The 13244-nt window shown below is 41.2% G+C and overlaps 1 protein-coding gene and 1 pseudogene across 1 annotated transcript in view; both read right to left on the minus strand.

The window, feature by feature from the left end:
- The window catches only part of TSGA10 (testis specific 10), a 161619-nt gene that overhangs the window by 12824 nt on the left and 135551 nt on the right, over window positions 1-13244 (minus strand). The gene's annotated exons all lie outside the window — the stretch shown is intronic.
- LOC103671177 lies at window positions 8983-9268 on the minus strand (annotated as a pseudogene).

Genomic DNA, 13244 nt, shown 5'->3' on the forward strand with positions numbered 1-13244 from the left:
TAGCATCACTTTTTTTGCCAATAGCTTTATTGGATTATAATTTACATATCATACAACTCACCCACTTAAAGGTACAATTGATCTGTTTTTTTGTTTGTTTATTTTTATTTAAATTCCAGTTAGTTAACATGTAGTGTAATATTAGTTTCAGGAGTAGAATTTAGTTTGTCTTTCTCTGACTTATTTCACTTAGTATAATACACTCTAGCTCCAACCACATCATTGCAAATGGCAAGGTTTCATTCTTTTTTATGGCTGAGTAATAATGATGCAGAAAAAGGATTTGACAAAAGACAGCATCCTTTCTTGATAAAAACCCTCCACAAAGTAGGGCTAGAGAAAACATATCTCAACATCATAAAGGCCATGTATGAAAGACCCACAGCTAATACATCCTCCATGGAGAAAAACAGAGCTTTTCCCCTAAGGTCAGGAACATGACAGAGATGTCCACTCTCACCACTGTTGTTCAACATAGTACTGGAAGTCCTAGCCTCAGCAATCAGACAACAAAAAGAAATAAAAGGCATCCAAATTGGCAAAGAAGAAGTCAAACTTCCACTCTTTGCAGATGACATGATATTCCATGTAGAAAACCCAAAAGACTCCACCAAAAACTTGCTAGAACTGATGCAGGAATTCAGCAAAGTTGTAGGATATAAGATCAATGCACAGAAATCTGTTGCATTTCCCTAGACCAACAATGAAGCAGCAGAGAGAGAAATCAAGGAATCAGTCCCATTTACAATTGTACCAAAACCCATAAGATACCTATAAATAAACCTAACCAAAGAGGTAGAAGAGCTATAGTCTGAAAACTATAGAACACGCATGAAAGAAACTGAGGAAGACGCAAAGAAATAGAACATTTCATGCTCATGTATCAGAAGAGCAAAGCTGTTAAAATGTCTATACTACCCAAAGCAATCCACACATTTAATGCAATTCCTATCAAAATACCACCAGCATTTTTCACAGAGCTAGAACAAACAACCCTAAAATTTGTATGTAACCACAAAAGACCCCAAAGAGCTAAAGCAATCTTGAAAAAGAAAAACGAATCTACAGCCATCACAATTCTGGACTTCAAGCTCTATTACAAAGCTGTAATCATCAAGACAGTATAGTACTGGCATAAGAACAGACACATAAATCAATGGAATATAATACAAAACCCAGAAATGGACCCCCAACTATATGGCCAACTAATCTCTGACAAAGCAGGAAAGAATATACAATGCAAAAATGACAGTCTCTTCAACAAATGGTGATGGAAAAATTGAGGAAATCCTTTTAATCTATTTTTCCTGCTGTGGCTTGTGCTTTTGATGTGAATCTAAGAAAGCATTGCCTAACCCAAGGTCACAAAGATTTACTTAATGTTTTCTCATTAAGGATTTTATAATTTTAGCTCTTACATATAGGCCTATAATTCATTTTTAGTAAATTTTTGCATATGGTATGTGATAAGAATCCAACTTCATTCTTTTCCATGTAGATGTTCAGTTGTCCCAGTACCATTCATTGAAGAGACTATTCTTCTCTCATCAAATTGTATTGGCAGCAATTTTCTGAAAATCATTTGACCACAAATTTAAGAGTTTATTTCTGGATTCTCACTTCTGTTCCACTGGCCTGTATGTCTTTCCTCATGCTGGTATTATGCTACCTTGATTACTGTACTTCTATAGCTAGTTTTGAAATTGGGAAGTGCTAGTTCTCTGATTTTGTTCTTTTTCTTCTCTTTTATAAAAAAAAGGTTTTATTTATTTATTAGAGAGAGAGAGAGAGAGAGAGAGAGAATGAGCAAGGGGGAAGGGTAGAGGGAGAAGCAGACTCCCTGCTGAGCAGGGAGCCCAATGCTGGGCTCAATTCCAGGACCCTGAGATCATGACCTGATCTGAAGGCAGATGCTTAACTGACTGAGCAATCCAGGCACCTCAGATTTTGTTCTTTTTCAAGATTGTTTTGGCTGCTCTGGGTCACTTGAACTTCCATATTAATTTTATATTGTCTTGCCAATTTCTACAAAGAAACCAGCTGAGATTCTTTTTTTTTTTTTAATGATTTTTTATTATATTATGTTAGTCACCATACAGTACATCCCCGGTTTCCGATGTAAGGCTCGATGATTCATTAGTTGTGTATAACACCCAGTGCACCATGCAATACGTGCCCTCCTTACTACCCATCACCGGTCTATCCCATTCCCCCACCCCCCTCCCCTCTGAAGTCCTCAGTTTGTTTCTCATAGTCCATAGTCTCCCATGTTTCATTCCCCCTTCTGATTACCCCCCCCTTTCTTTATCCCTTTCTTCCCCTACTGATCATCCTAGTTCTTATGTTCCATAGATGAGAGAAATCATATGATAGTTGTCTTTCTCTGCTTGACTTATTTCACTTAGCATTATCTCCTCCAGTGCCGTCCATGTTGTAGCAAATGTTGAGAACTCGTTCTTTCTGATAGCTGAGTAATATTCCATTGTATATATGGACCACAACTTCTTAATCCAGTCATCTGTTGAAGGGCATCTCGGCTCCTTCCACGATTTAGCTATTGTGGACATTGCTGCTATGAACATTGGGGTGCATATGGCCCTTCTCTTCACTACGTCTGTATCTTTGGGGTAAACACCCAGTAGTGCAATGGCTGGATCATAGGGTAGCTCAATTTTTAACTTTTTAAGGGACCTCCACACTGTTTTCCAGAGTGGCTGTACCAACTTGCATTCCCACCAACAATGTAGGAGGGATCCCCTTTCTCCACATCCTCTCCAACAATTGTTGTTTCTTGCCTTGTCTATTTTTGCCATTCTAACTGGCGTAAGGTGGTATCTCAGTGTGGTTTTGATTTGAATTTCCTTGATGGCTAATGATTTTGAACATTTTTTCATGTGTCTGTTAGCCATTTGTATGTCTTCATTGGAAAAGTGTCTGTTCATATCTTCTGCCCATTTTTTGATTTGTTTATTTGTTTCTCGTGTATTGAGTTTGAGAAGTTCTTTGTAGATCTTGGATACCAGTCCTTTATCTGTAGTGTCATTTGCAAATATATTCTCCCATTCCGTGGGCTGCCTCTTAGTTTTTCTGACTGTTTCCTTGGCTGTGCAGAAACTTTTAATCTTGATGAAGTCCCATAAATTCATTTTATCTTTTGTTTCTCTTGCCTTTGGGGATGTGTCATGAAAAAGGTTGCTTTGGCCGATGTCGTAGAGGTTGCTGCCTATGTTCTCCTCTAGAATTTTGATGGATTCCTGTCTCACATCGAGGTCTTTCATCCATTTGGAGTTTATTTTTGTGTATGGTGTGAGAGAGTGGTCAAGTTTCATTCTTTTGCATGTAGCTGTCCAATTTTCCCAGCACCATTTATTGAAGAGACTGTCTTTTTCCCACCGGATGTTTTTTCCTGCTTTATCAAATATTAGTTGCCCAAAGAGCCGAGGGTCCATTTCTGGGCTCTCTATTCTGTTCCATTGGTCTATGTGTCTGTTTTTGTGCCAGTACCATGCTGTCTTTGTGATCACAGCTTTGTAGTACAGCTCGAAATCCGGCATTGTGATGCCCCCAGCTTTGTTTTTCCTTTTCAACAGTTCCTTGGAGATTCGGGGCCTTTTCTGTTTCCATACAAATTTAAGGACTATTTGTTCCAGTTCTTTGAAAAATGTCCTCGGTATTTTGATCGGGATAGCATTGAAAGTGTAGATTGCTCTGGGTAGCATGGACATTTTAACTATGTTAATTCTTCCAATCCATGAGCATGGAATATCTTTCCATCTTTTTATGTCTTCCTCAATGTCTTTCAAGAGTGATTTATAGTTTCTAGAATATAGGTCCTTTACGTCTCTGGTTAAGTTAATTCCAAGGTAACGTATGGTTTTTGGTGCTATTGTAAATGGGATGGATTCCCTAATTTCTCTTTCTTCGGTCTCGTTATTCGTGTATAGAAATGCAACTGATTTCTGAGCATTGATTTTGTATCCCGCCACGTTACTGAATTGCTCTATAACTTCTAATAGTTTGGGAGTGGCTTCTTTTGGGTTTTCCATATAGAGTATCATGTCATCTGCAAAGAGAGACATTTTGACTTCTTCTTTGCCAATTTGAATACCTTTGATCCCTTTTTGTCGTCTGATTGCTGTTGCAAGGACTTCTAGTACTATGTTGAATAATAGTGGCGAGAGTGGGCATCCTTGTCGAGTTCCTGATCTTAAGGGAAAGGCTTCCAGCTTTTCCCCATTGAGAATAATATTTGCAGTAGGCTTTTCATAGATGGCTTTTATGAGATTGAGAAATGTACCTTCTATTCCTACACTCTGAAGGGTTTTAATCAGGAAAGGATGCTGTATTTTGTCAAATGCTTTTTCGGCATCGATTGAGAGGATCATATGGTTCCTGAGTCTTTTCTTGTTGATATGATGTATCACGCTGATTGATTTGCGAATATTGAACCACGCTTGCATCCCAGGTATGAATCCCACTTGATCGTGATGGATAATCCTTTTAATGTACTGTTGGATTCTATTAGCAAGTATCTTGTTGAGGATTTTGGCGTCCATATTCATTAGGGAAATCGGTCTGTAATTCTCCTTTTTGAGGGGGTCTTTGCCTGGTTTGGGGATCAAGGTAATATTGGCCTCATAGAATGAGTTTGGTAGCTTTCCTTCTGTTTCTATTTTTTGAAATAGCTTTAGGAGAATAGGTATTATTTCTTCTTTGAATGTTTGGTAGAATTCCCCAGGAAAACCGTCCGGGCCTGGAGTTTTGTTATTTGGAAGGTTGTTTATCACTGACTCAATTTCTTCATAATTAATTGGCCTGTTTAAGGAATCAATTTCTTCCGGTTTCAATCCTGGTAGTTTATAGGTTTCCAGGAAGGATTCCATCTCTTCCAGATTGCTTAGTTTATTGGCATATAGCTGTTGATAAAAATTTCTAATAATCCTTCCAATTTCAATGGTGTTCGTCGTGACCTCTCCTTTTTCATTCATAATTTTAATAATCTGGGTCCTTTCTCTTTTCTTTTGGATAAGTCTTGCCAGTGGTCTGTCAATTTTATTGATTCTCTCAAAGAACCAGCTTCTAGTCCTGTTGATCTGCTCTACTGTACTTCTGGTTTCTGCTTGATTGATTTCAGCTCTAATTTTGGTCAACTGCTTCCTCGTGCGTGGATTAGGCCTGTCCCTCTGTTGCTGTTCCAGCTTCTTGAGGTGAGAATATAAAAACTGCATTTTAGATTTTTCTATTCTTTTGAGTGAGGCTTGGATGGCTATGTATTTCCCCCTTAGGACTGCCTTTGCAGTATCCCATAGGTTTTGGACTGTTGTATTTTCATTCTCATTGGTCTCCATAAATTGTTTAATTTGATTTTTGATTTCCTGGTTTATCAAGTCATTCCTGAGCAGGATGGTTCTTAGTCTCCAAGTGTTTGAGTTTCTTCCAAATTTTTCCTTGTGGTTGAGTTCCAATTTCAGAGCGTTGTGGTCTGAGAATATGCAGGGGATAATTTCAGTCTTTTGGTATCGGTTGAGACCTGTTTTGTGACCCAGACATGGTCTATTCTTGAGAATGTTCCATGGGCATTAGAATAGAATGAGTATTCTTTGGTTCTGGGGTGTAGTGTTCTATATATATCTATGAGGTCCAACTCGTCGAGTATGGCATTCAAAGCTCTTATTTCTTTGCTGATTTCTTGCTTAGGTGACCTGTCTATTTCTGATAGTGGAGTGTTGAGGTCCCCTACTATTAGTGTATTTTTATCTATATGTCTCTTTATTGTGGTTAAGAGTTGGCTCATGTATCTTGCTGCTCCCCTGTTGGGGGCATATATATTTATAATTGTCATACCCACTTGTTGGATACATCCTTTAAGAATAATATAGCATCCTTCTGTATCTCTAACCATAGTTTTTAGTTTAAAATCCAATCTGACTGATATGAGAATTGCTACCCCAGCTTTCTTTTGAAGTCCATTGGCGTGAAAGATGGTATTCCATCCCTTTACTTTCAGTCTGAATGTATCCTTAGGTTCAAAATGAGTCTCTTGTAGACAGCAAATGGATGAGTCATTTCTTTTTATCCAATCTGCAACCCTGTGGCGTTATGGGAGCATTCAAACCATTTACATTGAGACTGATTATTGAGAGATATGATTTTAATGATGCCATGTTGCCAGTAAACTCTTTGTTTCTATAGATTGTGACTTTCTGTTCTGTATCACTCTTGGGGCCTTTTTATTTTTATAGAACCCCCGTTACTATCTCCTGTAGGGCTGGTTTCGTGGTTACAAAATTGGTCAATGACTGGCGATTCTGGAAGGTCTTTATTTCTCCATCAATTCTGAATGACAGCCTTGCTGGATAAAGGATCCTTGGCTGCATGTTTTTCTCTGAAAGAGCTTTAAAAGTGCCCCCCCAACCCCTTCTCTCATTCCAGGTCTGTGTAGACAGGTCTGACGTAATTCTGATACCTTTGCCTTGGTACATGAGAAATTTTTTTGCCCTGGCCACTTTCAATACTGTATCCTTGGATCTAACATTTGCGAATTGCACTATGACATGACATGGTGTAGGTTTGTCATGGTTGAGCTTGGGAGGGGTTCTCTCTGCCTCTTGGACACAAATGTTTGTAGCAGAAAAAGCTAAAATAGAATCTGGACTCAAAAAAATCCACGCTCAGGAATGTAGGTTACGGGAGATTACTGACTCAATGAATCATTCCAATGTCAGAATCATCGGCATCCCTGAGGGGGTGGAGAAAAACAGAGGTCTAGAAGAGATATTTGAACAAATTGTAGCTGAAAACTTCCCTAATCTAGCAAGGGAAACACTGTGCCAAGTTTTAAATAGGTGTGTTTTGGTCCCCTTGTTAAAACAAGCTAGATCCTATTTTCCCTAGACCTGAAGCTTTGCAACACTCTGTGATCAGTAGACTTGGTGTGTGCAAGGGGTTTGTGTTGGTCTTTTGGGGGAGAGGCCTGCTTTGTGGATTCTCAAGCAGACTTGCCCTAGTGGAGATGCATCTGCAGGGCACCGAGGGGTGGGGCTTGGTTTAAGTGGGTCTAGTCTCCACTGGGGGGGTGCTGCGTTGCTCACTAAAGTTGGTCAGTGCTGATGGGTTGGGGGTGGCGCCATGCTCTCTCAACCCCAGGCTGTGGAGTTTGCACCCCCACTCTCCAGGAAGCTTTCACAGAAAAGCAAACACTCTCTCCCCTTGTGTCCCCAAATTTCATCAGATTGCTGGTTCAGCCTGTCTGTGTTTGATCTATCTGCCTGCTGGACAGCAAAGTACTTGTGTGTTTTATCTCAACATGTAGCTAGGTTTCAAAACTCCAAATTTTAGGGACTGCTGTGGCATGGACTTGTACTGATCCTCTGGAGGAGGTTCTTGCCATGCTGTGGCTGGTGCTGGCTTGTCCCAGAAAAGCAGTTGCATGACCATGCAGTGGTTCAGAGTTTCTGGTAAAGCGCAGCAAAAAACTAGCACAAAGGTTTGCTGCCCTTAGCCGGTTTCTTTGTTCCTTAGCCAGTAAACAGGGCAGCACATTGGTGCCTGCCAGCTCTTTTGTTCCCAGTGAGGCCATGCCACCACTCCCAAATGCACTCCAAGAAGGGGAACTGTTTCTCCCTGTAGGACCCAGGGGATCCTCACATCACACTGCCTACTCCCTGGCCTCTGCCCTCCTTCCTCACTGGAGCACTGCTAAGCCCAGCAGTCATGACTGTGACAATGGCATGGACTTCTAAAACTTCAGACTTAGAGCTCCACTACTTGTGGTAGGCAGTCCCTCTCCTTTTCCCAGTCAACAGTTATGAGGAATAGTTTTTCTTGTGCGCTCCCCTGTGCACTATTTTAACTCTTTCTCTCTTTCTCTCTCACCCCCCTCTCCATGATCAGGGCTCCCACCCCCCTGTAGCACCTGCAATTCTTTTCTTCCCCAAATCAACTCTCTGCAACTCCTACCTTCCACAATGTGGCCATTTTTCTATCTCTAGATATGCGGTTTGTTCTCCCAGTCCTCAGATCAATTTCTTGGGTGTTCAGAATGATTTGATATTTATCTAGCTGTATTCAAGAGATGAGGCAAGCTTATGGTCCCCCTATTCCTCCACCTGAACTCTAAAGGAAACCATGTTTAAAGAAGTAAAGGAATGTATGATGACAATGTCTCATCAACAGTGATTAACATTGAGGATATAGAAATTATAAACTATTCTCAAAGGTAGTTTGTTTGCTTGATTTACCTGTGGATGAGTCACACTTTCTTGTTTCTTTGAAAGTCAAATTCTTGTTGTCGTTGAAAACTGGACATTTAAGATACTGTATTATAACAACTTTGAATACTGATCCTCCCAATGTCAGGGCTTATTGTGGTCCTTCATTTCCTTCCTTCCTTCCTTCCTTCCTTCCTTCCTTCCTTCCTTCCTTCCTTCCTTCTTTTCTTCTTTCCTTCCTCCCTTCCTCCCTTCCTTTCTCTGGACAGTTTCCATGAAGTCTGTTTTCCTTGCAGTGTACAGCCTCTGATGTTATTCCTCATGGTATATGCATAATCACTCTGACTCATTTACCATCAGCATGTTCAGTCTTTCTAAACCATTCTCTTGGGATGACAGTGAATTTAGTCAGACTATCTTTGACTATCTCTGTCCTTGATCTTCCTGTTAAGTTTCTAGCTGGTCTGTCTCTATTGGTATCATCTAAATGTTAGCCTGCATTAATTGCTGGCTAACTGTTCTATTGATTTGACAATGGCCTAGGGGTATAAGTTGCTTTACAGTCTGATCCAATTAAATTTGGACTCCTTTGCAGGGCAGTTAGGGGTAAGTCTTTAAGCCTTGCTCTGACTCCAAAGGGACACTCTTAGTTATCACTTTCCATGGTTCTTTATTAAACTTCTAAGTAGCCTATTGTTTTGCTTCTTGTTATCATGAAGTTACTATAGTTTCCTTTAAAAAAATTTTATTGCATGACTAACTGCTGAAATCCTTAGGATGAACTGGGTAATGCAACAGCTGCCCTCCTGGGTTTAGGTGTTGTTTCTTCATGGAATCCATGCCTGAATGTCTGGTATACAACTTCTACACGCCTCGTTGGACTGGTCCCAGTGGTATTTCATCTTTTAGCCTTTGCACTCCAGTTATACTTTCTCTCCTACTTGGCAGGGCAACAATATTTGTCACATTAACTTCTAAAAGTGGTAGGCCTTAGAGCCACAGCAACAGCACATGTGCATCTTCTTGCCATGCTTTCCAAATGACATTCCCTTCATCATCTGACTTCTATGGCTGAGATCAAAGAGAAGCCATTTCTGCTACATCATGCTCAGAAGCTTCTGCCCAGCAGAGTACCACTAGTTTCTTCTTAATTGTGTATCATAACTTTCTGAAAGCTCTCTGGCTATGTATGCCCAAATTCCTACTTCTGGGAATGCATCTTAAGAATATAATGTGAAATGTGATAAAAGTTTTATGCAACAAAATAATTACCATATTGTTTTATACACAAATTAAAAATCTGAACATTTTTACTGCCCAGCAATAGGGAAGTAGTGAAAAGTAGACTAGTCAATTTAATATGCTACTATTGCAAATATGTAAAAGAACACAAAAATCTGGCTAGGAAAAGAAAAGAGCTAGAAGAAAATATAACAAAACATTTATAATAGGAGAATGGCTCTCATTCTAGTTTTAGGTTCTGAAATCTACTGTAGACTAAAATGATGATTACACTTCTAAAAATCGTTTGTTTTATTAAAAATTATATGAGATTCTCCAAAGCACTTTTCATATTATTCCTAAGAAAATCATCCATAACACAAGTATTAATTAAAGAACATTAAAGGAAGTATATTTGGAATTCATATTCTTAACATTCCTCTTGAGAAGAGTTAGATAAGAGACAGATTTACTATATTTATTTGAAAAATAGAAAACTAAGACCTGGGTGAATTGGTATGGTATACATATCTCAGTGTTGGGGAATATCCTGAAAAACATGTGACTACCAACTGACCTATGAACTGGACCTGGACACGCAAAGATTCCTTACCCCCTCCCCTGTCCTTGAAATGTGGGTTCCACTTGCCTCTCCCACTCCCAGAGGCTGCTCCGAGGACATAGCCATGATATAGTGATACAATGCTGAAAACACCCATGCAGTATACATGGCTGAATCCAGTTAGGGCCTCCTTATAAATGTTTAAGATTTGGTAGGTAAGTGCAAGGATCCATTCATCTTGCTGCTGCGCAAGACAAGCCTCATATGTAAGTTCCCTTTGCTTAATAAAACTGACACCTATGAACCTGGAGTGGCTTCTCTCTTTTTTTTGGTCTCTCCCTGCCTTCTGAGTACAGGGACTATTTTCAAATTACACCTAGGAAGCTCCTAGGCAGGTTATGAACCAACACTCAGTAAATAATATTTTTAAAGATTTTATTTATTTATTTGACAGAGAGAGAGACAGCCAGTGAGAGAGGGAACACAAGCAGGGGGAGTAGGAGAGGAAGAAGCAGGCTCCCAGCAGAGGAGCCCAATGTGGGGCTGGATCCCAGGACTCTGGGATCACGCTCTGAGCCGAAGGCAGATGCTTAACAACTGAGCCACCCAGGCACCCCAGTAAATAATTTTTTTAAAGAAGAAAACTAAGACTGTAAAAGATTCTAAAATTCCTTATTCTAGTGCTTTAAGTAATTTCATTGGAGAACGAAGATGGAGATACAGAACTTTTCCCCTTAACCTCTACTTTCTCATTTAAAATTATCTGAATGATTCTTGGAGAAGGGAGTTAAGATGGCTGAGGAGTAGGGGACCCCTTTTTCAGCCGGTCCCCTGAGTCGAGCTGGATAGGTACCAGACCAGCTTAAACAACCACGGAAGCAGCCTGAGACACAGGAAGATACATCTGGATCTCTACAAATGAACATCTCCAGCGCTGAGTATTGAGGTATGAAGCGGGGAGCCATGAAACCGCGCACAGATATCGGAAGATAAACGGAAGGGGGAGGGAGCCGCCGCATTCGGGCGTCGGGAAGCGGTAGCCACCTGCATGGGGGAGCGGGCGGATTCGCGGACGGCACACGCAAAACAGCAGACTGAGACCGGTGAGCCGGGAGCACGTGCCACCAGGCTTCTCACGGAACTCTGGAATCCCGATGTGCTCACCGGACATAGACTGAGACCCAGAGATCTGGGAGCGCATGGGGGCGGCTGACGGCTGGCGCCGTTAGAAACACAAAGGACAGAGATGCATTAGTAGAGAACGGGCCGCAATCCTTCTGTTCCGTGACAGAGGCTGAAATTCGGCCGCTGCTGCTCTGACTCTCAGAAGAGGCACAGCAAACCGCCAGGGAAAGCCGCCAGAGAACAAAAGCCTGGAAATACAGGCTCAGAGAGTGCCCATCCCCATCCCCCCTCGCAGGGGACACGGAGACTCTACCCAAACAGGGTTGCCTGAGTATCGGCGTGGCAGGCCCCTCCCCCAGAACACAGAAGGCAGGCTGAAAAATCAAGAAGCCCACAACCCGGGGCGCCTGGGTGGCGCAGTCATTGAGCGCCTGTCTTCGGCTTAGGGCGTGATCCCGGCGTTCCGGAAAGGAGTCCCTCATCGGGCTCCTCCGCTGGGAGCCTGCTTCTTCCTCTCCCACTCCCCTGCTTCTGTTCCCTCTCTCGCTGGTTGGCTGCCACATAAATAAATAAATAAAATCTTTAAAGAAGAAGCCCACATCCCTAAGATCCCTATAAAACAAGGGGCACGGCCTGGGACCCAGTCAATAATTTGGGCTCTGGAAACCCCGCAACCTCTCTTCATCAGAATGACAAGAAGGAGAAGCCCCCCCCAGCAAAGAAAAGACAGTGAGTCTGTGGCCTCTGCCACAGAAATAATGGATATGGATGTAACCAAATTATCAGAAATGGAATTCAGAGTAACGATGGTCAAAATGATGAGTAGAATTGAAAAAACTATTAACGAAAAGGTTACTGAGAATATAGAATCCCTAAGGACAGAAATGAGAGCGAATCTGACAGAAATTAAAAATTCTATGAGCCAAATGCAGGCAAAACTAGAGGCTCTGACGGCCAGGGTCACAGAAGCAGAGGAACGGGTTAGTGAATTGGAGGATGGGTTAATAGAGGAAAAAATGAAAATAGAAGATGGTCTTAAAAAAATCCACGCCCACGAATGTAGGTTACGGGAGATTACTGACTCAATGAAACGATCCAATGTTAGAATCATCGGCATCCCCGAGGGGGTGGAGAAAAACAGAGGTCTAGAAGAGATATTTGAACAAATTGTAGCTGAAAACTTCCCTAATCTAGCAAGGGAAACAAACATTCGTGTCCAAGAGGCAGAGAGGACCCCTCCCAAGCTCAACCACGACAAACCTACGCCACGTCACGTCATAGTGCAATTCGCAAATATTAGATGCAAGGATACAGTATTGAAAGCGGCCAGGGCAAAGAAATTTCTCACGTACCAAGGCAAAAGCATCAGAATTACGTCAGACCTGTCTACACAGACCTGGAATGAGAGAAAGGGTTGGGGGAGCATATTTAAAGCTCTTTCAGAGAAAAACATGCAGCCAAGGATCCTTTATCCAGCAAGGCTGTCATTCAGAATTGATGGAGAAATAAAGACATTTCAGAATCGCCAGTCACTAACCAATTTTGTAACCACGAAACCAGCCCTACAGGAGATATTACGGGGGGTTCTATAAAAGTAAAAAGGCCCCAAGAGTGATACAGAACAGAAAGTCACAGCCAATACAAACAAAGACTTTACTGGCAACATGGCAACATTAAAATCATATCTCTCAGTAATCAGTCTTAATGTAAATGGTTTGAACCATCCCATAAAACGCCACAGGGTTGCAGATTGGATAAAAAGAAATGACCCATCCATTTGCTGTCTACAAGAGACTCATTTCGAACCCAAAGATGCATTCAGACTGAGAGTAAGGGGATGGAGTACCATCTTTCACGCAAATGGACCTCAAAAGAAAGCTGGGGTAGCAATTCTCATATCAGATAAATTGGATTTTAAACTACAGACTATAGTTAGAGATGCAGAAGGGCACTATATTATTCTTAAGGGAAGTATTCAACAAGTGGATATGACAATTATAAATATATATGCCCCCAACAGGGGAGCAGCAAGATACACAAGCCAACTCTTAACCAGAATAAAGAGACATATAAATAAAAATACATTAATAGTAGGGGACCTCAACACTCCACTCTCAGAAATAGAC

The sequence above is a fragment of the Ursus maritimus genome, unplaced genomic scaffold (assembly GCF_017311325.1).
Source record: "Ursus maritimus isolate PB19 unplaced genomic scaffold, ASM1731132v1 scaffold_6, whole genome shotgun sequence".
Classification (NCBI taxonomy): Eukaryota; Metazoa; Chordata; class Mammalia; order Carnivora; family Ursidae; genus Ursus; species Ursus maritimus.